At 45.6% G+C, this 25,496-nt stretch overlaps 1 non-coding gene across 1 annotated transcript; it reads right to left on the reverse strand.

Moving 5' to 3' along the window:
• Positions 1–10,736: 10,736 nt before the first annotated feature.
• On the reverse strand, positions 10,737–10,874 carry LOC114813464. Its single transcript, XR_003761183.1, has one exon. It is a non-coding gene; the product is annotated as a small nucleolar RNA SNORA7 (small nucleolar RNA).
• Between the last annotated feature and the right edge of the window lie 14,622 nt (positions 10,875–25,496).

Here is a 25,496-nt window from a genome sequence, read left to right on the forward strand (position 1 = left end):
CACCTTCAGCGGCTCCTTTCCTCCCATTTCCCTCTCCTCACCTCAGCGTGAGGCTACTCACCACCATAATGTTAATAAGATTAAGAAGGAAGGCTTCGTGTTCCTGAAGCTCAACTAGCGCTCTCAGGTAGGAGATCTTGTTTCAATTCAAATCCTCAGGGTAGCTGTTTGAGTGATGGGCCTGGAGCTGTTAGACAGTTTTGCAGACGTGAATCCTGGGGAGGGAGGGGAGAAGCAGGATCTTGCACTGTGAGAGTAAGTGGTGGGACAGGGGAAAGATTCATTCAATAGTATTTATTGAGCGCTTACTATGTGCAGAGCACTGCGCTAAGTGCTTGGAATGTACAAATCGGCGACAGAGACAGTCCCTGCCCTTTGACAGGCTTACACTGTAATGGGGGAGAGAGGCAGACAAGAACAATGGCAATAAATAGAGTCAAGGGGAAGAACATCTCATAAAAACAATGGCAAATAATGTGGACTCCACTCCTAACATGGATATTCAATTTCATCTAATTCACGTCTAGGGCAAAATCTTTAAAGCTCCAGATCAGAAGAGTTATAGAGATGTCTGTTGGGCATTCACTAAGTGCCCAAGTGTTGGAATAGACACAATACAATCAGATCAACACAGTCCCTCTTCCACCTGGTGCTTCAATCTGAAGGGGAGGCAGAACAGATAAATAATACCTATTTTATAGGTGAAGCAAGTGAGAAGCTGAGTGACCTGCCGAAGATCATACAGAAGGCAAGTGGTGGAATTGGGATCAGAACTCAGGTCCTCTGACTCCTGAACCCTTGCTCTTTCTACTAGGCCATGCTGCTTCTCTTCTGCAATAGCACTTGGCTGTGATCCCTGACCCACTTTGTCCCGGAAGATTTTTTTTTCCCCAACAGTGACTTAGCTTTAATGGGGACAACAATTGAAGCCAGAAACCACCCGCTGTCTTGTCTCTGAGGAATTTTCTCTGAGGGAAGGTGTAATGTATGTGGAAAGCCAACTCGGGGCCGATGCTATTTGAGGAAATCCCGTCCAGGCTACTAAACCAGCTTGACAGGTCCTAGGAGATGATGGAGGATATAAACTACTTTATGCAGCAGTAAGTACAGCTTCCAGCGTCTCCTCTGTTAACACCACCCCTGGCTAGCATGCAGCAAAATCACTCAATAACTTTTGATGGTATATTTGCAAAAAGCCCTGTCCCTGTTTATTTTTGCATTTGATGTAATAGACTGTTAAGATAGCAGCATTTAAAATGTGGGTGAATATAAACATAGCCTCTTCCCTTCTACCCACCACACACACTGTGTAGAGTCATGGGTTGTTTATAGATGAGTGATGTGTGTGTATATTCAGTGTTGACAGTGAACTGTGAATGGAGAGGGAATGTGTACAACAGATTGCAGTTCAATGTACACACAAGCCTCACGAGGTACATTTGGTCTAGTGTTCATATCGGGCTTCGGAAGGTGAGAGGTGCTAGCCTTTTCCTGAAGAGAGACCAAGGCTGTGAAGTGCCCCTCCAGTGAATTAAAGTAATAATGTTGGTATTTGTTAAGCTCTTACTATGTGCAGAGCACTGTTCTAAGCGCTGGGGTAGATACAGGGTAATCAGGATGTCCCACGTGAGGCTCACAGTCTTAATCCCCATTTTACAGGTGAGGGAACTGAGGCACAGAGAAGTTAAGTGACTTGCCCACAGTCACGCAGCTGACAAGTGGCAGAGCAGGGATTCGAACCCATGACCTCTGACTCCCAAGCCCGGGCTCTTTCCACTGAGTTATGTTGCTTAAAGTCCATCTGAGCCCATTACTGGGCAGGGATTGTCTCCATCTGTTGCCGAATTGTACATTCCAAGCGGTTAGTACAGTGCTCTGAACATAGTAAGTGCTCAATAAATACTACTGAATGACTCTAAAGTCCCCCTAAAGAACTCTGCATGGTTATTGTTTTGTTTGGATTAGGGATCCTATTTTATGGTGATATTATGAGTTATATTTGAGCTCTTCTGATCCACTCAGCTTCCCTGTGTCTTTTCCACCTTGTTCATACACTTTGAACTCTGCAACCTGATTTTCATTGAAGGTTCATGGGCACTAACCTCTTCTATAGGTTTCAAAATTGCCCAATTGTGAAATCGATAGAGCCCGTTGTGTACTTTAAGTGTAGGCTCTAGAAAGCCCTTTGGAGTATATTTCCTTTTGGAAAAGTGCATTGGGCCATATAGAAGCCAGCTAGCCAGCCTGCCAGACATCTGTTTCTAAATAAATGCTTTGTTTGACTGGCAGAGAGACAGCTTCAGAGAGTATGTTCGGTTTATTTGTTTTCCTTATCTGGGGTGCACCTGAGCCACTGAAATGTGGATTGATGTGGGTTAGGCCGACTGTATTTCCACAGGCCTTATAAGATGTAACATACAAGAAATAGGTATCTTTTAAAAAATATATTTTTAAGCACTTACTATGTGTTGGGCACAGTTCCTGTCCCACATAAGACTCACAGTCTTAATCCCCATCTAATAGATAGGTAACTAAGGCATAAAGAAGTTAAGTGACTTGCACAAGGTCCCACGTGAGATGATCGGCATAGTGGGATTAGAACCCAGAACCTCTGACTCCATGCTCTATCCCTTAGGCCATGCCGCCTCTTCACTATCTGTGGATGCGAAGTCTTGATAGAGCCTGGAAAACAGGAAACAAATCTGGGTAACTGGAATTCACAGAGAATCCTGAAACCCGATATCAGTCATTAGTTTGATTTTCCTTTTCCCCCTCTTCGAATCCTTCCTTAGAGTGGGCTAATTTGAATAATAATCATGACTTGTCCCAGGTCACATGGCAGCCAACTGGCATAGCCAGGATTAGAATATTCATTTAATTCTCCCTCCAATTCCCATCTCTTCTCACTTGAAAGTAGAGGGAGAACCGCTACGGAATCCTCATTTGGGGATGAGGGAACTGAGGCCCAGACAAATTAAGTGTCTTTTCCAAGGTCATACAGTAGGCAAGTGGTAGAGCTGGGATTAGAATCCGGGTCCTCTGACTCTACTCGGCCACAATTCTTCTCTCTATTTTCCAGTTTACTCTGGGATGCCACCAAACGGAACCAGTTCTGAAAGTCATCTCTCTCCGCGGCCCCTCCCAGTTTCTCGGCTCCGGTTTTTGGCAATGCTGGGGTTGACTGTGAGCTTCTCCCCCTTTCACAGTGCTTCTCTTGATGCTGTTGGATGCCCTTGATCTTCCGTCAGTCAGTCCCCTTCTCTGCCTTTCTGGTGGCAGTGTGGCCTCGTGGAAAGAGCATGGGCCTGGAAGTCAGAGGACGTGGGTTGTAAAGCCAATTCCATCACTTATCTGCTGTATGACCTTGGGGAAGTTACTTAACTTCTCTGTGCCTCAGGTCCCTCATCTGTAAAATGGAGATTAAGACTGTGAGTCCTGTGTGGGAGGGAAATGGTGTTCATCTTAATTAGCTTGAATTTACCTCTGCTTAGTACAGTGCCTGACACATAGTAAGGGTAGGAAATATGTCTGTTTATTGTTATATTGTACTCTCCCAAGTGCTTGTTACAATGCTGTGCACACAGGAAGTGCTCAATAAATATGATTGAAAGAATGAATAGTAAGTGTTTAACAAATACTATTATTCTTATTGTTATTCTTAATAATAACAATAATGATGAGCTTCCTGTGTATAGAACACTGTATTAAGCACTTAGACTTTAAAACAACAGAGTTGGTAGACAGAGTCCCTGAATCCTGTAACAGAAGAAGAGGAGGCCACGTGGACTCTATGCCCATCCTGATCAGTTTGTATCTATCTCTGCACTTAGAACAGTGCTTGGCACATAGTAAAGACTTAGCAAATACCATTTAAAAGAGAAGCAGCGTGGCTCAGTGGAAAGAGCCCGGGCTTTGGAGTCAGAGGTCATGGGTTCGAATTCCAGCTCTGCCACTTGTCAGCTGTGTGACTGTGGGCAAGTCACTTCACTTCTCTGTGCCTCAGTTCCCTCATCTGTAAAATGGGGATTAACTGTGAGCCTCACGTGGGACAAACTGATGACCCTGTATCTACCCCAGCGCTTAGAACAGTGCTCGGCACATAGTAAGCGCTTCACAAATACCAACATTATTATTTAAAAAAAAAAAAAAGGAAGCCAAATGACCTTCCCGTTGGCCCTGTTGGCAGTTTCACAAATACGTAGAATCTAGGGCAGCATTTTGTAAACCCAAAGAGAGGAAGAAGTGAACCAGTCTGGAGAAGACTTTGATGTCCTTTCCTCTTTCCTTCTGAAGTTAATAGAGGAGGTGTCACATTCCCCTCCTCCTACTTTGGCAGCATGCTTTGATGAGCCCTTCTGCCTTTTGTCTTACAGATACTTTCATAAAGTGTGTCAGCCTACCAAATGTTTCAGTAGCCCTGCTGAAGTGGTGGGTTTCTTCCCCTTCTCTAACCTCTCCAGCTAGTCAGAAGAGAAGCTAGTTAGAGAAGCAGCGTGGCTCTGTGGAAAGAGCCTGGGCTTGGGAGTCAGAGGTCATGGGTTCGAATCCCAGCTCTGCCACTTGTCAGCTGTGTGACTGTGGGCAAGTCACTTCACTTCTCTGTGCCTCAGTTACCTTATCTGTAAAATGGGGATTAACTGTGAGCCTCACGTGGGACAACCTGATTACCCTGTATCTACCCCAGCGCTTAGAATAGTGCTGTGCACATAGTAAGCGCTTAACAAATACCAACATTATTAGTCAATCAAACTTAGGGACCTAATGAACCAAGTTTTCTTCAGAAGACCCCTACTCCTGGAAATAAGGCCCAGTAGGACGCACGGGTGAACTTTTCCCATTGATTTCTTGATTTTCATGCCTGTCTACTTGTTTTGCTTTGTTTTCTTGCCTGTCTCCCAGCTTCTAGACTGTGAGCCCTTTGTTCGATAGGTATTGTCTCTATTTCTTGCAGAATTGTACTTTCCAAGCGATTAGTACAGTGCTCTGCACTCGGTAAGCTCTCAATAAATACGATTGAATGAATGAATGAATGATTTCTGGTGACCCCAAGGAGATTCTTGTTTGCTGTTCCTGCAGCTTCCAGTAAAGACACCCTTAACTCAAAGTTCCTCCTCTAGACCGTCAGTTCCTTGTGCACGGGGAAAATTTCTATCGATTCTGGTGCGGTGTACTCTGTGAAAATGAATATCGTTTTGCCAGTCCACTGTTTAAAAACTGGTGCCTAAGTCAGGGAAGCTATCTCATTTATACTTGACGACTTGGCTGACTCAAGCAGAGCTGGGACAACCCAGGAGTTTGGACTCAGTCGATCTTTCGTATTTATTAAGTATTCATTCGTATTTATTAAGAGAAGCCGCATGGCTCAGTGGAAAGAGCCCGGGCTTGGGAGTCGGACGTCATGGGTTCAATCCCGGCTCTGCCACTTGTCAGCTGTGTGACCGTGGGCAAGTCATTTAACTTCTCTGTGCCTCAGTTACCTCATTTGTAAAATGGGGATTAACTGTGAGCCTCACGTGGGACAACCTGATGACCCTGTATCTACCCCAGCGCTTAGAACAGTGCTCTGCACATAGTAAGCGCTTCACAAATACCAACATTATTATTATTATTAAGTGCTTACTATGTGCCGAACGCTGTGCTAAGCTCTTGGGGGAGTACAATATAGCAGAGCCGGTAGACACGTTCCTGAATCTCCCATCCTCCCTCCAAACCACTGCTCAGTTTTCTTTCCTTGGCACTGTTATGTCCCTACACAGATGGACTGAGGTGGATTTTTGGCTGGTCCACAGGAAAGAATGCTGGTTTCCCTGGTGGTTGTAGCAATGGAGGACGACTTCAGGCTGTGCCCCCTGAGGGGGAGAAGGAAGGAATGTAAGAACCGGTATTGGACATACAAAATGTGTGGTTGATGAATTATGCACCCCTTTATGGCTGATGGCACTTCCTCCCCAGAGAATAGGTTTCTGTAGTCTTTCTGCTGTGGCATGAGAGAGAGGGAAAGAGAGAGAGTTTTGTCATGTTTCTAAAGCAACATATTTAATGGACCATCATGGTTGCTTTCCTTCGCTGCTTCCTCCGAGCATTTTAACCACAAGTCAGGGCTGGCCCTCTGGGAAAAGAGAGCCAGAAGGCCATCTCCCTAGGTTACTGTTCAGTAAAGCGTGTGCTGAAACTGTTTTCTCTTTACTTCCTTTTTGCTTTTTTTGAGGGGGGAGGTCCTTTTTTTTTTTAAAAAAAAAAAAGGACCTTGAAAATTCTCCCACCTGAGCCATGGTTATGGACACAGCTGGCAGGACTGATGCAGGGGAAAGAGAGCTGCGAGAGCACCAAGCCGCCTCCCAGAGAGAGGCTGGGTAATGTGCGTGGCAAAGAGGGAGGCAAGAGAAGTAGAGCTGGCTACCGAGCACCTGGCATTCCTGCCAACACACGTTTACGCTAATGTTTCTCTGCTAATTACTGCAGATGGAACAGCTCACGTTGCTCTCTCGTATGGGAAGTGCTCGAAAACTTGATTTTTAAAGGCCTTACCTGGGAGGATCTCGTAGAAGGCCAGACGGTGGGGCTGTGGGGTTCTGATGCGGGGACCTGTTGCCGCTTATTAGCTGTGTGACCTGCAGGGAAGCACTGGAATTCTCTGTTCCTGAATCTCTTTACAGTGCTGTTCTTTGGTAGCCATAATGGTCATCGCTAAAACAGGCCATAACCTCTGTTTACCCAACCTCCTTCTAGGAATTGCTCCTTCTAGGAATTGTGTTAGAGAAACCATGTGACCTATTGGAAAGAGTGTGGGCCTGGGAGTCAGAGAACCTGGGTTCTTTTACCGGCTCCGCTGTGTGACTTGGAGCAAATCACTTAACTTCTCTGTGCCTCCATTCTCCTGTTTTCCCTCCTTCTCAGACTGTGAGCCCCATGCAGGACAGGGACTGTGTCCAACCTAATTAACTTGTATCTATCCCAGTGCTTAGAACAATGTTGGACACATAGTAAACACTTAAATATCATCATAAAACAAAAAAAAAATTGATGTCTACAACAGTAACTTATTGACCATGTCCTCTTCTTTCCCTCCTAAGCCAAACTGGCTGGTTAACTGCTTTGTTTATTAATAATAATAATAATGTTGGTATTTGTTAAGCGCTTACTGTGTGCAGGGCACTGTTCTAAGCGCTGGGGTAGACACAGGGGAATCAGGTTGTCCCACGTGGGGCTCACAGTCTTCATCCCCATTTTACAGATGAGGTAACTGAGGCACAGAGAAGTTAAGTGACTTGCCCACAGTCACACAGCTACCCAGTGAGTGCCCTAAACAGTCAGCCCCCGTTTTTATATGGTGTTTATTAAGTGGTTACTATGTTCCAGTCACTTACTAAGCACCGGGATAGATACAAGCTAATCAGGTTGGACACACAGTCCCACATGGGGCTCACAGCCTTAATCCCCATTTTACAGATCAGGTAAATGAGGCACAAAAAAGTGAAATGACTTGCCCAAGGTCACACAGCAGACAAATGGTGAAGTGGGATTAGAAGCCATGTCCTTCTGATTCCCACGCCTGTGCTCTATCCACTAGGCCACACTGCTTCTCTGATGGGAGATGGCCTGATAGATGACAAATAGACTGGGAAATTCTCTCACGGGGCAGTTTTGGTTAAGTCTAGAAACAGCAAGGCCCATTAGAACCCAAGCCTGGGAGCTAGAGAACTTGGGTTCTAATCCCAACTCTGCCACTTTGTCTGTTGAATGTGATGTTGGTCAAATCACTTAACTTCTTTCTGCCCCAGTTTCCTCAAGAGTAAAATGGGGATTCTTTGTTCAACCTCCTTTTCTCATTCATTCAATCATATTTATCGAATGCTTACTGTGTGCAGAACACTGTACTAAGCACTTGGGAGAGTACAATGTAACAATTAACAGACACACTCCCTGCTCACGAGTTTACAGTCTAGAGGGGAATTTACAGTCTTGAGAAATCCACTCGGAACAGAGACTGTGTCCGGCCTTATTATCTTGCACCTCGTACCTTGCTTCAGAGAAGCAGCGTGGCTCAGTGGAAAGAGCACGGGCTTGGAGGTCAGAGGTCACGAGTTCAAATCCCCGTTCAGCCGCTTGCCAGTTGTGTGACTTCGGGCAAGTCACTTAACGTCTCTCTGCCTCAGTTACCTCATCTGTAAAATGGGGATGAAGACTGTGAGCCCCACGTGGGACAACCTGATAACCTCGTATCCTCCCCAGCGCTTAGAACGATGCTTTGCACATAGTAAGTGCTTAACGAATGCCATAATTATTATTATTAGCTCAGCACTGAGTCCAGTGCTTGGCCCATAGTAAGCATTTAATGAATACCTTTATGATTATTCACGTCTACATTTGACCTGACTGACTCACCTTCATTTGAAGTGTCATACCTAAATACGTGCCATTTTCTCTAACGGTCAGTCAACTCCTTTCCACGATCCGCTCCTACATGTTAATGTCAGCCCCAGCGCTTCGGAAAGGGCATTTGATTTTGCAGAAATAACGGAGACTTCCTTCTCCTTTCAGTCCCTTTTCCATGCTTCATTCCCTTCTGCTTAACATCCACAGCTCAGCTGGAGGGCCAGTCAGCCAGCAAATCCTCATGCCCAGCAACCGCCTGGCGAACAGAGTCTGCTATCCGACGGGGCCCTCTGTCAGACTGCAGCCCTGCCTCCTAAGTACCTGCTTTCAGAGCTTAATCTGTTCCGCTGAATGCATGCACGGTGACCAAGACATTTTCCAAATTACTTGTAATTAATGTCCTCGTCATTACATAATGAGGGTGTCTAAGGCCAATTCCAGCTCCACGTTGAGTAGCCCGAGCGATCCGCACGGAGCGCCGCCGAGGTCACCTTTGCGGGGAACGGCCCCCCGTCTGAGACGGATGCGGACGCCAGCGGCTTCCCTGCCCGGTAATTCATTCGTGTTGGTAAACGGATGAGAATAAATCTAGATGGCTTAGTGGGTAGGGTGCAGGTCTGGGAGTCAGTAGGTCCTAGGTTCTAATTCTGGCTCTGCCACATGTCTACTGTGTGACCTAGGGCAAGTCACTTAACTTATCTGTGCCTGTTACCTCATCTGTAAAGTGGGGATTAAGAGTGTGAGCTGTATTTGGGATAGGGACTGTGTCCAACCCTATTAACTCGTATCTACCCCAGGGCTTAGAAAAGTGCTTGACACCTAGTAAGTGCTTAACAAGTATTGGAATTATTAAATGAGGATAGTCACCTCCCGGAAACTGGGAGCGACTGGCACCGGCAGAGTCGCTTTCAGAGAAGCAGCATGGCCTAGTGCACAGAGCATGGACCAGGGAGTCAGAAGGTCATGGGTTCGAATCCTGACTTTGCCTTTTGTCCGCTGGGTGACCTTGGGCAAGTCACTTCACTTCTCTGTGCCTCAGTTACCTCCTCTGTAAAATGGGGATTGAGACTGTTAACTTCACATGGACAGGAACTATGTCCCTCCCGATTTGCTTGCATCCACTCCAGCACTTAGTACAGTGCCTGGCACATAGTAAGTGCTTAACAAATGACATTGTTATCATTATTCCACAATTGGTACCTGCTCCTGTAGCTCAGACTGAGAGATCATTGTGGCAGGGAATGTGTCTGTTGTTATGGTGAACTCTCCCAAGTGCTTAGTACAGTGCACTGCACCCAGTAAGCGCTCAAGAAATACCACTGACTTAAACTCTGGAGCACTTCTGGACACTGGGAGAGAGAATCCAACCTCCCCAAAATGTAGTGGGTGGGTGCAGCCGGAACTGGGCCCATCAGCTGATTTTTCTCACCTGGCTTTAGCTCTGCCAAGATCAGGGCCGCAGCCTTAGCTTCACGGGCTCGGATGCGCTAAGCACGAACGGGATATGCCCCCCCCAAGTAGGATGCCACACTACATCTAAGTGACATTTCAGGCCACCTGGAGTGAAAGCTGAGGGGAAGGGGCAGGGAATCTGTTTGCTCTCATTATAGGGCTTTATGTCTGTTTAATTGTATTTGTCTCTTCCTTTTCAGTGGCCCCTGGTGGTGTTTTCCAGGCCCGCCGATGGGGTAGCCGATGAACAGCGGGAAGAGAGAGGGCTGCATTTTCTCCACAAATGATGCTAGAGAGGAGGGAGTGTCGCAGACACCAAATCCGAGGAAATGCGTCTCCTTATGGAGGAGCTGCGGCTGTTGAGGAAACAGCCACGCCACAGTAAGCCAGGACTATTAAAGGGGGAGAGAAAATACCCGCATTTTTCCTTTTCTTCCCAATCTAGCCAAAAGGTTTTCCCTTTCACCGTAGTCTTTGTCTGGTAGGTGTTTTCTCTTGACACCAAATGCAGTGAGCTAGGCTGGAGGGCCGGCATCTGGAAATGGAAGGAGGAAGGGATTGGATTCCTTCCCTCAGTTGGTGATGAAGATGGAGTCTTCTGACAAATGATGGAAAAGTCCTGGTCCCGTTACTTACCAAACACCCCTGGTATTTGAGATGAGGGTAGGGACCAAGCACTTAGCACAATTGTCTTATGCTGTTGAGTCGTCTCCGACCCATAGTGACACCATGGGCTCATCTCTCCCAGAATGTCCCCACTTCCATCGACAATCGTTCAGGTATTGTAACCAGAGTTTCCTTTGGTAAAAATATGGAAGTGGTTTACCACTGCCTCCTTCAATGCAGTAAGCTCGAGTCTCCACTCTCGACTCTGCCATGCCGCTGCTGCCCAGCACAGGGAAGTTTTGACTTGTAATAGATTGCCTTCCATTCACTAGCCATCGCCCAAGCTAGGAAGGGAATGGGTAGGCCTCCGCTTGACTCTCCCTCCCATAGTCAAGACTGGCAGAGTACTGGAAACTCTCCAGGTGCGACCCTGAGAGGGGAACTTAGCGTAACGCCCAACACGTAACAAACATTACAATTATTATTAGGTGTCAGGCAGTGGCTGATCCCAGATTGTGTGCTTTAAGGTTAGCACTGTGTGGGGCACCCAGATGCCTGGAGATTGTGTGCTTAAAGCTGGGTCTGTCAAGCGTTAAATATGGAAACTTCTCTGGGGTCTTGACAAGTGAATCGTAACTTCTTTGTGGGGGCAGGGATTGTATCTTTTTACCCTATCACCCACTCCAGAGTCCTTTATACAGTGCTTTGCAGGCATACAGAAAGGGTTTAATGACTATTATTGACTGGGAGAAGGGAAGGAGATTTGAATGGAAGGTGATTTGGACTGGATATGGGAATGGAAGGCCCCTTTTTCTCTCTCTCTTTATGGCATTTGTTAGCGCTTACTCTGTGCTGGGCCCTGGGGTAGTTACAACATAATCAGGTTGGACACAGTCCATGTCTCACATGGGGCTCACAGTCTTTTCCCCATTTTGCAGATGAGGTAGCTGAGGCACAGAGAAGTTAAGTGACTTGTGCAAAATCACACAGCAGACAAGTGGTAGAGCTGGGATTAGAACTCAAGTCCTTTTGACTTCCAGACCCACGCTCTCTATCCACTAGGCCACACTCTTCCTAAAACCCCTCAGTCAGTCAATCAATGGTATTTATTGAGTACTAACTCTAGGCAGAGCACTCTACTAAGCACTTGGGAGAGTACACAGAGTTGGTAGATACTAGTCCTACCCCCATGGAGCTTACAACCCACCAGAGTGTCTGACCTCTGAAAATGAATAAATATGAATAAGATTCATTCTGCTCACCCTGTGATTTCCCTTTCCTGGAATAGTTTCTATTTCCTTGAGACTTTCTGGCTATCTTTCTTGGGAAGAATGGAGACTTGTTGAAGCTTTGATGGGACTACAGGTCATTAAGATCCTAAAGACATCATGTTGGGAGGGATTTTGATAAGTCGTGAAGGCTATTTCTTGCCTCCATATATTATTATTAATAGTAACAATGGTACTGACTGAGAACCTACTGAATACAGTGAACTGTACTGAGCTCTTGGTAAGTATAACAGATGCACATGACAAGTTCATCACCCACAAGAAGCTTACATTCTCATCGTAGAGAAAATAGCAGTCTACCTTTTCATGAAAACATCCAGCAGAGAAGATGAGGCTTTACTCTCCATCTGAATGATCTGATGGGTTGGTTTTAACCTGATTCTTATCAGGAGGAACAGCAACCACTATCACATCGTCATTGTTTTCATCTTCAGATAACACTCGCTGAGCACGCACTGGTGCCAAACACGATCTGGGCACGATTAGGATTTTCCACAATGTGTAGAAGACATAGCTTGGCCCTGCAAACAATCTGGTGAAATCAATATTCAATAAAATTATAAGTTGTTAGAAGGAAGTGTGGAATACTTGAAGGTACATCTTTCACTATTATTATTATTATTATTGTTGTTGTTGTATTTGTTAAGTGCTTACTATGTGCCAGGCACTGTTCTAAGCATTGGGGTGGATACAAGCAAATCCGGTTGGACACATTTCCTGTCCCAAGTGGGCTCACAGTCTCAGTCTCCATTTTACAGATGAGGTAACAAGCCCAGAGAATTGAAGTGACTTGCCCAAGGTAACACAGCAGACAAGGGGCGGAGCCAGGATTAGAACCAGTGATCTTCTGACTCTCAGGCTCGTGCTCTATCCACTACGCCATGCACCATGAAGGAGGAGAGAGGAACCGACTCTGTTGTTATATTGTTCTCTCCCGAGCACTGCACTTAGTTATGTGCTCTGCACATGGGAAGTACTCAATAAATACCATCGACTGATTGAGAGTAGGACTGAACTTGTTCTGGAATTCTTACTGGGAAACACTACTGAAAGGTGGGATTTGAGAAAGGAAGGTCTTTATCCATCTGCTTGCTTCCTTCTAACAGACTAGAGGTGGCCCCTTGATTTGTCCAATTTCTGAGCAATGGGGTCACAATCAAATTTGGCCAGTGTCACTCACATGGGTGTTTTCCCACAGGGCATTTCCTAGCATCCTCACGGGAGAGAAAGCTATCACACTTTTCCTCCAAGAGTTTCTACCAGAGACAGAATTTGGGACTGCAGAATCAGTCTGATTCAGCAGTGACATTTCTGCTATCTATTTCTGAGACCCTTCTCCACTTTCATGCCTACCTTCCATCTATTCTCCCTACACAGCTTTGAGTCAGAGATGGATGGTTCTGTCCATTTTTTGGGGTAGAAAAACTGAGGCCCAAAGATGTTAAATGTCTTGTCTTGTGGGATTGAGTCATTTCTGACCCATAGCGACTCCATGGACACATCTCTCCCAGAATGCCCCACTCCAACTACAATTGTTCTGGTAGTGTATATTCCTAGAGTTTTCTCTGGGTAAAAATACAGAAGTGGTTTACCATGGCCTTCTCCCACGCAGTAAACTAGAGTCTCTGCCCTTGACACTCCCCCATGCTGCATCTGCCCAGCACAGGTGAGTTTTGACTTATACCAGATTGTCTTCTACTCGCCAGCCACTGCCCAAGCTAGGAATGGAACAGGTGTGCCGCTGCTTGACTTTCCTTCCCATAGCCCAGACTTGTAGAGTACTGGAAACTGCCCAGGTGCAATCTGGAGAAGGGGTTAAATATCTTACTCTGATTCAAACAGTAAATCAATCGAAAGTGAACACTTACTGTGTGCAGAGCGCTTGGGAGGGTGCAATATAACAGAGATGGTAGATGCCCGCAACAGGATGGAACTGGGGCTAGATACAGGTCTCCTGCTTCCCAGCTTATTTGCTAACTATCCTTCCTCCCATATACACAAAATTCAAGCTCCTCGTGGGCAGGGAACTTGTCTGTCAACTCTGTTACCTTGTATTCTACCAAGTGCTTTCTACAGAGCCCTGCACACAGTAAGTGCTCAGGTGCAGTGGATGGAGCACGGGCTTGGGAGTTAGGAGGTCATTGGTTCTGATCCTGGCTCTGTCCCTTGTCTGCTGTGTGACCTTGGGCAAGTCACTTCACTTGCCTCAGTTACCTCATCTGCAAAATGAGAATTGAGACTGTGAGCTCTATGTGGGACAGGGACTGTGTCCAACCCGATTTGCTTATAGCCATCCCAGCACTTAGTACAGGGCTTGGTGTATAGTAAGCATTTAACAAATGCCACAATTATTATTATTGTTATTAAATATGATGGATTGATTGATTTGAATTTACCTCCTATTCTGATCTGGGGTTGTGAGACTGGAAGTCCAGAGTGATAGGTTCAAGCTCAACGGGAAGCCGAAAAAATGAACGATTCTTCTCTGCACATTTCTGATCCTAGAATGTGATCCCCGATTCCCTCCAATAATGGAGAGAGCTGTGTCAGTCTAATGACTGTCATATTACCACCCATTAACTTCATTATTGAACACTAACTGTTTCTCAGAATAATTTATTCACCGGTAATGATTCAGGGTCCGGCTCCTAGATAATAACTGTCTCAGATGAGAATAGGCTGGTTCAAGGGATGGTCTTTTTGGACTGGGATTGGGGCAGAAGCTCCTGAAGAGGACAGTTCAAGGAACAGAGATAAGTTGTCAGGCACAGTGAGGCAAGAGAGCCTCCCCCTCCCACCCACCATGGGAGATTGAACTCTTAACCTAGCCAGGAGTCACCTGACAGAAAAGAGGAGGGGTGGTGTATGTTAAGGTTAGATAATTTCATCTCATGCAAATTGAGGGTCTTCTGCCTTTATTTTGTGGAGATAATTGCAATCAAGCCAGTAGCTGCTCTCAGCTTTAATTTTATAACCCATAACAAACCGAAGCTCTGACTCCCCAATTATTCGTGCTCCACTCTGATTATTCATGTTTGGTTAGTTCAGAAACAAGGAAGATGAATTTTGGTTGAGCCCACCCTGGAACTAAAGGGCTAGAGTGATCTGGAGCTGGAGTGTTGTGGAGAGAGGCGGTTGATGATGAAAGAGAGAAATGTGAGTGAGCTGAGTTCGCAGACCCTGGACTCTACTGGTTATTTTTATCTTGCAGTACATTTTTGCAAAACTTCCTGTTGGTTTAGGAGTTTGAGGACAGCCGAATTCTCCAAAGATTCTTCCTAATGTCTCACTTAAATTTCTGCTAATTTTGTTGACGTCTTTGGCCTCTTGATCACTTGGTCTAGATTAAATCGGTCTTCTGAATCTTGGTTTGAGGAGGAAATCATAATACTAGAAATGCCAGTTATGGGTCAGATCAGTTGTCTTCCAAACCCAGTGTTATATCATTGACAATGGCACCAAAGGATAGTTTGAGGATCAGTGTACCGTTTGCCCTCCTTGACATTTGACCAAAGGGTTAAGGTCATGTCCTCTAACACCCCTAACTCTTATAACTTCCTAACCCTATCCCTATTCTCACCTCAAAAAAAAATTTAACCCCAAATCCTAAGGCATCTTATTTATTTTTTTAATATTTATTGGGTGTCTTCACGATGCAGGGGGCAGGGATCACACCTGTATGTGATCAGTCTCTTTCAGGGAGACTCAGATTCGATTTTCCTTTCAACATCCTCAGGAGGAAGGAAGCGAAAAATATTAATCTCTCCATTTGAGGGAAGAGAAGCCCAGAGAGGTTAAGAAACTTGCCCAAGGACAGTCAGCTCATCAGTGTCTGACACAGGGCTAGACTTGAGGATTTTCAACTCTCAAGCCAGGACATTTTCTACTAGATTTCATACATCACCCACATCAAGATGGTAAGCACAGGTACGGGTTCATATTTTGGTCCATTTTTACTTCTTGTTTTCACTTAGGGACTTTGTCAGAATGGAAAACAAGAGTGGGGGAACTTAGACTATGTCCAATCATCTTATGTGCTTGGCACATAGTAAGTCCTTAACAAAGACACCTGAGGTCACTTAGTGGGATGACGTCCCTCCTAGAGGATGGAGGGGGCTCTGTGAGCCGAAAAGGCCAAAGCACAAGAAGAAAAAGCGAGTCGATGCATGGGGAGCAGGGGAGACCTTCTAGAATCTCCACGTATTTGCACACGATTCAACCCTGACTCTGGTTAATAGATTAAAAGTCTCCTGCCTCATCCGGCATGGAGGACACAGCCCTGTCCTCAGAGCCTGAATTGTTTTCCCAGGAAGCTGTTGAGTGGAAGACAAGGAGTAAAATTATTTTAGCTGTTGTCCTTTGCCAAACCTACACTAAGTAAGGAGACCTTCTGCTCAAATGCTACTCTATATGAAAAAAGCCAAAGCGTGTATTTGTCAGGATAATAACCCAGCACAACGGGGTAGTGGTGATTTTTTTTTCTCCCAAAATACCACTATGAATTGTAAAAAGGTCAGTCTGTTTTCAACAAAACCGTGAGGAAATATCTCTGTGGTGGGGCTCATCTCAAAATGGATATTTCCTCTTGACTTCCCTGATCTTCTCCCGGGTGAAGAAGCCATCTGTCTTCCCGCATTCTGACCCTGTGACCCTAGATGCCCTTTCTTGGGAGTAGACGGGAGCGATAGCCCCACAGATGTTTGAGCTGGGCTCCAGACTCGTTTCTTCAAGGTCTCTGACAGGACCCATGAGTTTTCAAACATGGCTCTGCTTTATGCACTTTCGTACACCTCTCAGCTCCTCAGTATTTAGGTAAATATTCTTATACTCTACTATTTCCCCTTTCGGTAATCTACTTTGTTTCCCACTGTTGATTCTAAACTCCCTGTGGGGATTGATCACGTCAACCACTGGGAAACAGTGTGGCCTAGAGGAGAGAGCATGGGCCTAGGAGTTAGAGGCTCTGGGTTCTAATTCTGGCTCCACCACTTGTGTGCTGTGTGATCTTGGGCAAATCACTTAACTTCACTGTGCATCAATTCCCTCATCTGTAAAATGAAGTTTCAATATCTGTTCTCCCTCCTATTTAGTCTGTGCACCCCACGTGGGATCTAATTTTCCTGTGTCTACTCCAGCACTTAGTTTAGGGCTTGGCATATAGGAGGTACTCAAATACAGCTGAATGAATGAATAGGCACATAACAAATTACTATTATTGTTACTACTGTACTTTCCCAAACAGTACAGTGTTCTGCACATAGTAAGCACTCAATAAATACCACTGATTCATTGATTGAGGGCTGAAGAGATTCAAAATGGTGGCTTTATGGCCTATTTTCTCTCTTTGAAGACTGTTCCCAGCGTAGCTCAGTGGAAAGAGCCTGGGCTTTGGAGTCAGAGGTCATGGGTTCGAATCCCGGCTCTGCCACCTGTCAGCTGTGTGACTGTGGGCAAGTCACTTCACTTCTCTGTGCCTCAGTTACCTCATCTGTAAAATGGAGATGAAGACTGTGAGCCCCACGTGGGACAACCTGATTCCCCTGTGTCTACTCTAGCACTTAGAACAGTGCTCTGCACATAGTAAGCGCTTAACAAATACCAGCATTATTATTATTATTGTTCCCACCCAACCCTTAATTCCCCTCTCTCAATTTCACCCCTGTACTCAAAAGGAAATGTTGGAATCTGCCCATGACCTGGTCCAAGAGGGGATGGAATCTAATTGAGTCCTTCGTGTCCGCCACAGCTTTCATCTCTAAGATTCCTCTGACTCATGTAAGCAAGTTTCCTCAGAGGCCAATTTTCCAGCCAAGATAGGAACCCCCAAATGGACACCAATGGAGCACAGAGATGCAGGACAGAAGCAGCCACTCTATCACAAGACTCCTCATGAAAGGAAGAGAGAAGGAAGGCATTGGCCAAATGGAAGTCAGGAAAAATGAACTAAGTGGCCATGGGCTTTTAGGATGGAAGGAGATGCAGGTGAGAGCGAGAAAAAGAGTTCTGCTAAAGATAGTCATGATTGGGCAAGAAAAGGGGAAATTTTTTGAAAAAAACTATATTCCACTGGTGACCTAAGTTGATCCTGTTCTTGAGAAAGAAACTATGTTTTGACTGATTGCACAGATAGATGATAAAGACAAACCTAGCGAAGAGTGCAGATTTTTAAATTGGTAGTATTAATATTTTATTTGGCAAGTGCTTGCTACACATCAAGCACTGCTCTAAGGACCGGGGTAGATGCAAGTTAATCATGTCGGATACAGTCCCTGTCCCACATGTAGCTTGCAGTCTAGAGGGGTGAATAGGCATTGTATGTCAATTTTATAAATGAGGAAACTGAGGCCCAGAGAAGCAAAGGGCTTTGCCCAAAGTCACACAGCATGCAAGTGACAGAACTGCAAATAGGACCAAGGTCCTTTGACTCCAGACTCATGCTCTTTTCACAAGGCCATCCTGCTCCTATTGAGTATTTGCTTCAAGACCTACTTCAGAAGGCATTTGGAAGGTAACCAGTTGATCTGTTCTGTCTCCATCGCTCGTGGATTAACTGGATGATTCCAAAATGGAAACTCCTAAAAATCTGGCCGGTGTCTTTTTAAACAGTCAGGAAAGAATCATCTGGGCCAGCCTCTAACTTGAGAGTTGGGAGGTGGTGATCAAGGACCTACGTTCTAATGCCAGCTCTGCCACTTGTCTGAGTGACCTTGGGTAAGTCACTTTGCTTCTCTGTGCCTCAGCTACCTCATCTGTAATATGGGGATTAAAACTATGAGCCCTACATGGGACAGAGACTGTGTCCAACCTGATTAGCTTGTATCGACGCCAGCCCCTAGTAGAGTGCCTGGCATGTAGTAAGTGCTTAACAAATACCATGAAAAAAGACAGACTGTGGGCACTCCTTGAGGTTCATCCCTTCATCTTTCTTCTTCTGAATTAGCTGGTGATCTTAGAGACAGACTTGGTTTCTCTTTCTCCGCAGCCTACTCCTCTGCACCCAGAATTACTGGATGACAGAAAATTCACTTTAGAGGAACCTGTTATTATTATTCAGGAGCGAGGGGCTTAAAATTGAAATGCTTACACGGTCGTGGACTCCTACTGTTACAAATAAATCCTTTTATCTGAACTATATTTCAGGATGAGCATTTTTCCACCGGAGGTTCTGTTAAGAGATGCGTGGACTGTGCGTTGAACAAGATCGAATGTGACTTTGCAAAAATAGGATGCCCAGTTGCTCCTCTTTCCCTCCCCGGCTCGACAATACAAGATAAATTCACTCCACGGGAACCTTTTGTGGGCTGCACTGCTCAGGCAATTTGCAGTTTGCCAGGGAAAAGGCAGCTTATGCTACATTTATCACCCCCTGCCGCCGGCTACAATTCAACCCACTTCCAGCCACTGAACAGAGGTACTGAGGAGCTGCTCCAGCATTAGAATTCCATGTCATAATGGAAGTGCAGGGAAACAAGAGATGGTTGTGCTAGAAGTTCCAAAATGGTGGAATTTCAGGAAGGATTCTATGGTGGGAAGTGGGGACTGGGGCAGACTTAGCTGTTTATGTGAAATTACGGGTTCATCTTTCCTTTCCTCCTCTTCCTTCCCATCCCTGTTTGGTTGGTGGGTTTCCTGCATTGTCCTCAACTGCTCACAGACTGATTAAATATAGTGCTCATAAGCCCTGGCAGTCTAACTGCACAAAGAAGAGGCCATTCCATCCTGGGTTGATCTTGATGCTGTGTTAACTTGGTTTCAGGTAGCTGGTGGGTTTTGTGGGTTGGGACTAATGGGAGATGCGATCATTTCTGTTTGAAATGACCTCAGGGCCTTTGGATTGCATGAAATCTTGGGGAGTGACAAGAGTGAACAGTCACTGGCTTGGTAGCAGACTTGAGTGATCAAGAATGATAGCGATATTTTTAAGCCCTTACTGTATGCCGAGTGTTGTGGTAAGCACTCGGGTAGATGCAATCGGATCAGACACAATCTCTGTCCCAGATGGGGCTCGTAGGCTAAGGGAGAGGAAGAACAGATATCGAATCCCTATTTTACAGATGAGGGAACTGAGGCACTGAACAGTATGCTGACTTGCCCAAGGTTACAAAGCAGGAAGGTGGCAGAGCTGGGATTAGAACCAAACCTCCTGTCTCTCAGTCCTGGGTGCTTTCCATTAGGCAACCCTGCTTCTAGTCTCAGCTTTGCTTCTGAATGTCCTATTGACTCTCTGTGTGACCTTAGGTAAGTCACTTCCCCTCTTGGGTTTCCATAACTGTAAAATGGCAGAGGTGATCCCTTTCAACCCAGGCCTGTAGTGAGATTAGTCTAGGGGAGGTATAGGAGTGTGAGATGTCAGGTTGGGGAAAGGATGAGCTTGCAGACCCTGGAGAAGACCTTTTTTATTCTATGCTGCCCAAGCCCCACAGAGCATTCCAGCCAGAGGATGCTCAATAAATACTGCTGCTGCTGCTACTAATGTGTCCGGTCTTCCCCAGCACAGGCCAGATGGCTAAGTTATTTTAATGAATCTACAGGGGATTTATTAAACCTCTCTATGTGGGCTTGTCCCAGAACTTAATCCCCATTATCGCTAGGAAGTCCTTCTTTATAACTAACTTGAATCTCTCTGGCTACAGTCTAAGCTCAGTTCTTCCATGTCTGATAGGTAGTTTTAGAGCCCCTCGAGGGACATCCAAATCTTTCTTGACTTCTCGGTTGCCTTTGAAACTATTTTTCCTGGAAACATTATCTAACCTTGGCTAGAGTGACACTGTCCTCTCCGGGTTCTCCTCCTAGCTCTCGGGCCAGTCATTCTAAGTCTTTCTCTGGCTCCCTCCTCTGTCTCCCACCTCCTAACTGTGGGCATCCCTCAAGACTCAGCTCTGGGTCCCCTTCTAGTCTCCATCTACACTCATTCTCTTGGAGAACCCAATAGCTCCCATGACTTCAACCATCATCTCTATGCAGATTATTCCCAGATCTAAATCTCCAGTCCTGATCTCTCTCTGCCTCTGCAGTCTTGCATTTCCTTCCACCTTCAAGACATCACTACTTGGAAGTCCTGCTGACACATCAAACCTAACGCATCCAAAACAGAACTCCTCATCTACCCACCAAAACTTTGCCCTCCCCCTGTCTTTTCCATCTCTGTGGACAATACCACTATCACCCAGCTAACAAGTCTGTAACCTGGGTGTAATCCATGACTCATCTCTCTAATTCAAACCACATATTCGAACTGTCGCCAAATCCTGTCATTTCTGCCTTCACAACACTGCTAAAATGCATCCTTTCCTCTCCATCCAAACTGCTACTCTGCTGATTCAAGCACTTATATCCCACCTTGACTACTGCATCAGTAGGCTTACTGGCCTCCCTTGCCTTCTGTCTCTCCTCACTCCAGTCCATATTTCACTCTGTGGCCCACATCATTTTTCTAAAGAAATGACCGGTCCACATCTCCCCACTCCTCAAGGACCTCCAGTGGTGGCTCATCCACCTTTTCATTGGACAGAAACTCCTTACCATTGACTTTAAAGCATTCAATGCCCTCTCCTATCTTGCCTCACTGATCTCCTACTACAGTCCAGCCCGCACACTTCACTGATCTTGTTCTAACTTGCTCACTGGGCCTCATTCTCATCTATCTCACTACCAACCCCTTTTCCCATTCTGTCCCCGGACTGGAATGCCCTCCCCCTTCATATCCAACAGAACACCACTCTCCCCGCCTTCAAAGCCTTATTATTATCACATCTCCTCCCAGAGGCCTTTACCTTTCCCAAATCCCTCTTTCTTCCATTGTCTATGCACTTGGATCGGTATCCTTTGGATGCTTAATATTCACCCCACCCTCAGCCCCACAGCAAAATGTACATATCTGTAACATTTATTTATATCATTGTTCTTCTCCCCCTCTGGATCGTACAACTAACTCTGGGCAGGTAACATGTCTACCGACTCTGTTGTCTTGTACTCTCCCAAGCACCTAATTAGGTGCTCCTCACACAGTAAGTGCTCAATAAATACCATTGATTGATATCTAGTTCCCACATATGTACTCTTTGGCGGAGGTTAGTTCAGTGCTTTGCACCCAGTAGGAGCTTAATAAATACTATTACAACTACTATTTCTACTTCACCCTACCCTCCACAGTCGCTACCAGTTCTCCTGCTGTAAGTGGTTTGCTTGACCGCCATTTCTCCCTAACCCAAATAACCTGGGAAGGCTTCCTGGAAAGAGATAGCACTTAGGGACATATCCATAATTTATATTAATTAATTAATTCATTCATTCAATAGTATTTATTGAGTGCTTACTATGTGCAGAGCACTGTATTAAGCACTTGGAATGTACAAATCGGTAACAGATAGAGACAGTCCCTGCCCTTTGACGGGTTTACAGTCTCCCCCTCTAGACTATAAACTCTTTGTGGGCAGGGATGGGGTCTGTTATATTGTACTTTCTTAAGTGCTTAGTACAGTGTTCTATACATGGGAGGTGCTCAACAAATACAATTGACTGACTGACTGACTTGGAAGAGTCAGGGCTTCTACAGCGAGAACTCAGGAAACACGATTGATTAAAGAGAGCATGTCCTGCTTGGCTCACATGGCTGAAATACTGGGGATGACTGGACTGTGCTCGAGGGGTAATGAAGTCACTTTCAGTGAGGGCTATTTTAAGCATGAAATGTCCTAGAGTTCAACTGGCTCAGCGCTTCTGTGGGTCTCAGAAGATGTAGGAAGGAACACCACAATGCTCAAATCTGACTCTCAGGCAAGTGGCCCTTTGTGCTGCGATGTTAGCCTCTCTCTGTGTTCAGTTCTGGCGATCCTCTTTGGTGACTGGCTTAGCTAATGAGGGTCTGCTGAGCTGCCCCAAGAGAATTATCTGTGGAAAGGCAAAAAAAAGAAGATAGTTCTTTCCCTTTTATGAAGGTGCCTTTTACACCTCTAGGGTTTGAAAGGAAAATACATCCTGTCCCACTGGAGGATTGTAGTTTGATCACTGCCTAGCCATCTCTCGTTGGTACTTCACATTTAATTTTAAATCCCTGTTTGACACCTGGTGTTATCACTCTGCCGGTTGAGGTGTTCCCTTCCTCCTTGCTGCTGTGCTCCAGGATTTCCAAGGTACAGGAGTTTGTAACCCTTTCTTTAAGGCTATGCAACCCCCGCCCCCAGGATCTGCCTTATTGAATAATGTATAAAAATATTAATTATTATAACAAATATAACTAGTAGTAATAATTGTGGTATGGTATCTGTCAAGTATTTACTTTATACTAAGCACTGGCATAAAGACAAGATAATCAGGTCACATAGAGTCTCTGTCTCACATGCGGCTCATAGCCTGTGTTGGGGGGAAAGCAGGTATTTAATCCCCATTTTTCAGGTGAGGAAACTGAGGCACAGAGATGTTAAGTGTTTTGCCTAAGTGTTTGTCATAAAGAGGGTGAGTGACAGATCTGGAATTAGAAAGAGATCTTCTGATTCCCTCACCTGTGCTCTTCCATTAAGCCATAAAGCTTTTCATTTGCTTACCTCATTGTCTCCCTTCTTTGCATAATTTATGTAACCCCAAAACAAAGGGTGGGGAAGGGGGCATATTACAAATTAACACTAGCAATAAGGGAGCAAGAGACAAGAGGACCATGGAGTTTCCTATCCTAGTGAAGAAATTCCCTCCTCTGGGTGAGCCTGGATGTTTCACTTTAGCATGTTCTAACCTATCTCCTCTCCCTGCCCTAATACATACTATCAAAGCTTTCAAAACTTACAGTTTCTCCTCAAATATCCGAGGGGGGCTGGGGATGGGTGAGGGAGAATTACACCGAGGGGCCATTTATGTGAGTAAATACAGATCTGGAGCACAAAGAAATGTAGGCAGGATGCTGGTGGGATCACATCATCATCAACATCATCACCAATGCTATGTATTGAGTTCTTACTTTCTTCAGAACAGTGTACTAAACATCCATCTCCAGGTTGAAAGGAGATCCCAAGAAGAGGGCTAACATGTCTGAGGCTCAAGAGGGAGCAAGCCCTTGGAGGAGCAGGAAAAAGGGAGCGGGGACCCTCACTAGCTCCTAGGTTTATAGCTTGAGGTGGGGATTGGAAGCAGAAGAGCTGTCAGAGCCCAAAATTAGGAGTCCAGTCTAGATAGTCCATCCAGGGTGCAGGCCTGGGAGTCAGAAGGACCTAGGTTCTACCTGACTCCACCACTTGTCTATTCTGTGACTTTGGGCAAGTCACTTCTCTTCTCTGTGCCTCAATTACCTCATCCGTAAACTGGTGATTAAGACAGTGAAGCCCTTTGTGGGAAAGGGACTGTGTCCAACCCAATTTGCTTGTATCTACCCCGGTCCTTAGTACAGTGCCTGGCACATAAGTGCTTAACAAATATCAAATTATTATTATTATTAGTCCTGCAATAAAAGGATCTGACTCATCTCCCTGGATTCTTGGAACTACATCCTTGTTCTGAATAAACTAAGGTTGTGTGGGGATGCCATTACTTTAAAAAAAACCTCAAAAATGAGGCCTACTGAGACATGAGCCAGTTGGAGAGGAGATGTATGGGGAATATGAGTGACTGTATTGGCTGATATCTCCCTTCCTGCTGATTTGGGGAGGGGGTGGTAGGGAGGAAGAAATGGGAGAGGGGCCTTGGCAGCCTGAGAGGAAGTAGGGGTCTGGAACCAGATGACCTGGGACAATCCCCAGTAAGGGGGTTAGTGACTACACTTGCAGTTACCAGTTGACGATGCATGAAATGCAGCCTCTAGAAATGCTGCTTCTAGGCTGTAAGCTCACTGTGGGCAGGCAATATGTCTGTTTATTGTTATATTGTACTCTCCCAAGTGCTTCGCACAGTGCTTTGCGTGCTTGGCTTCGTGGAAAGAGCACCGGCTTGGGAGTCAGAGGGCATGGGTTCTAATTCCGGCTCTGCCGCTTGTCTGCTGCGTGACCTTGGGCTAGCCACTTAACTTCTCTGTGCCTCAGTTACCTCATCTGTAAAACAGGCACTAAGACAGTGAGCCCCATGTGGGACAACATGACTGTCTTGTCTCTTTCCCAGCGCTTAGAATAGTGCTTGACACAGTAAGCATTAAACAAATACCATAATCGTTAATATCATTATTATTTGCATATGGTAAGTGTTCAGTAAATACGACTGAGTACCTGCATTATGCTCTGCTCGGTACACAGCGTAATGGAATCATGTCCCGAGGAACATTTAGCTGTGCTTCTCTGGAGCTGCTCTGACCTGCTCCATGCCTCACTCCAGAGCCACTGCCAGCCTCACCCGTTAGCAGAGGTGCTTCTTCCGAGCCATGGAACTCGGGCAGGATTCAAGGCAGAATCAGTCAGTCGTATTTATTGAGTGTTTACTGTGTGCAGAGCACTGGACTAAGCGCTTGGAAGAGTACAACAGTAAAGAGGCTAGTGGATGAAAATAGAAGTAACTGACCTAAAGATCCATGGTGTCACATCTTTGTTTTTTGTTTTTTTATGGTATTTAAGCACTTACTGTGTGCCAGGAACTGTACTAAGCACTGGGGTAAATATAAACTAATCAATCAACACAGTCTCTGTCCCACATAGGGCTCACAGTCTTAATCTCCATTTTACAGGTGAGGTAACTGGAGCCCAGAGAAGTAAAATGACTTGCCTAAGGTCACACAGCAGACGGATGGAAGGGCCAGGATTAGAAGCCAGGTCCTTTTGACTCCCAGGCCTGTGCTCTATCCACTAAGCCAAGCTGTTTCTC

This window comes from Ornithorhynchus anatinus, chromosome 7 (genome assembly GCF_004115215.2).
Source record: "Ornithorhynchus anatinus isolate Pmale09 chromosome 7, mOrnAna1.pri.v4, whole genome shotgun sequence".
NCBI lineage: Eukaryota > Metazoa > Chordata > Mammalia > Monotremata > Ornithorhynchidae > Ornithorhynchus > Ornithorhynchus anatinus.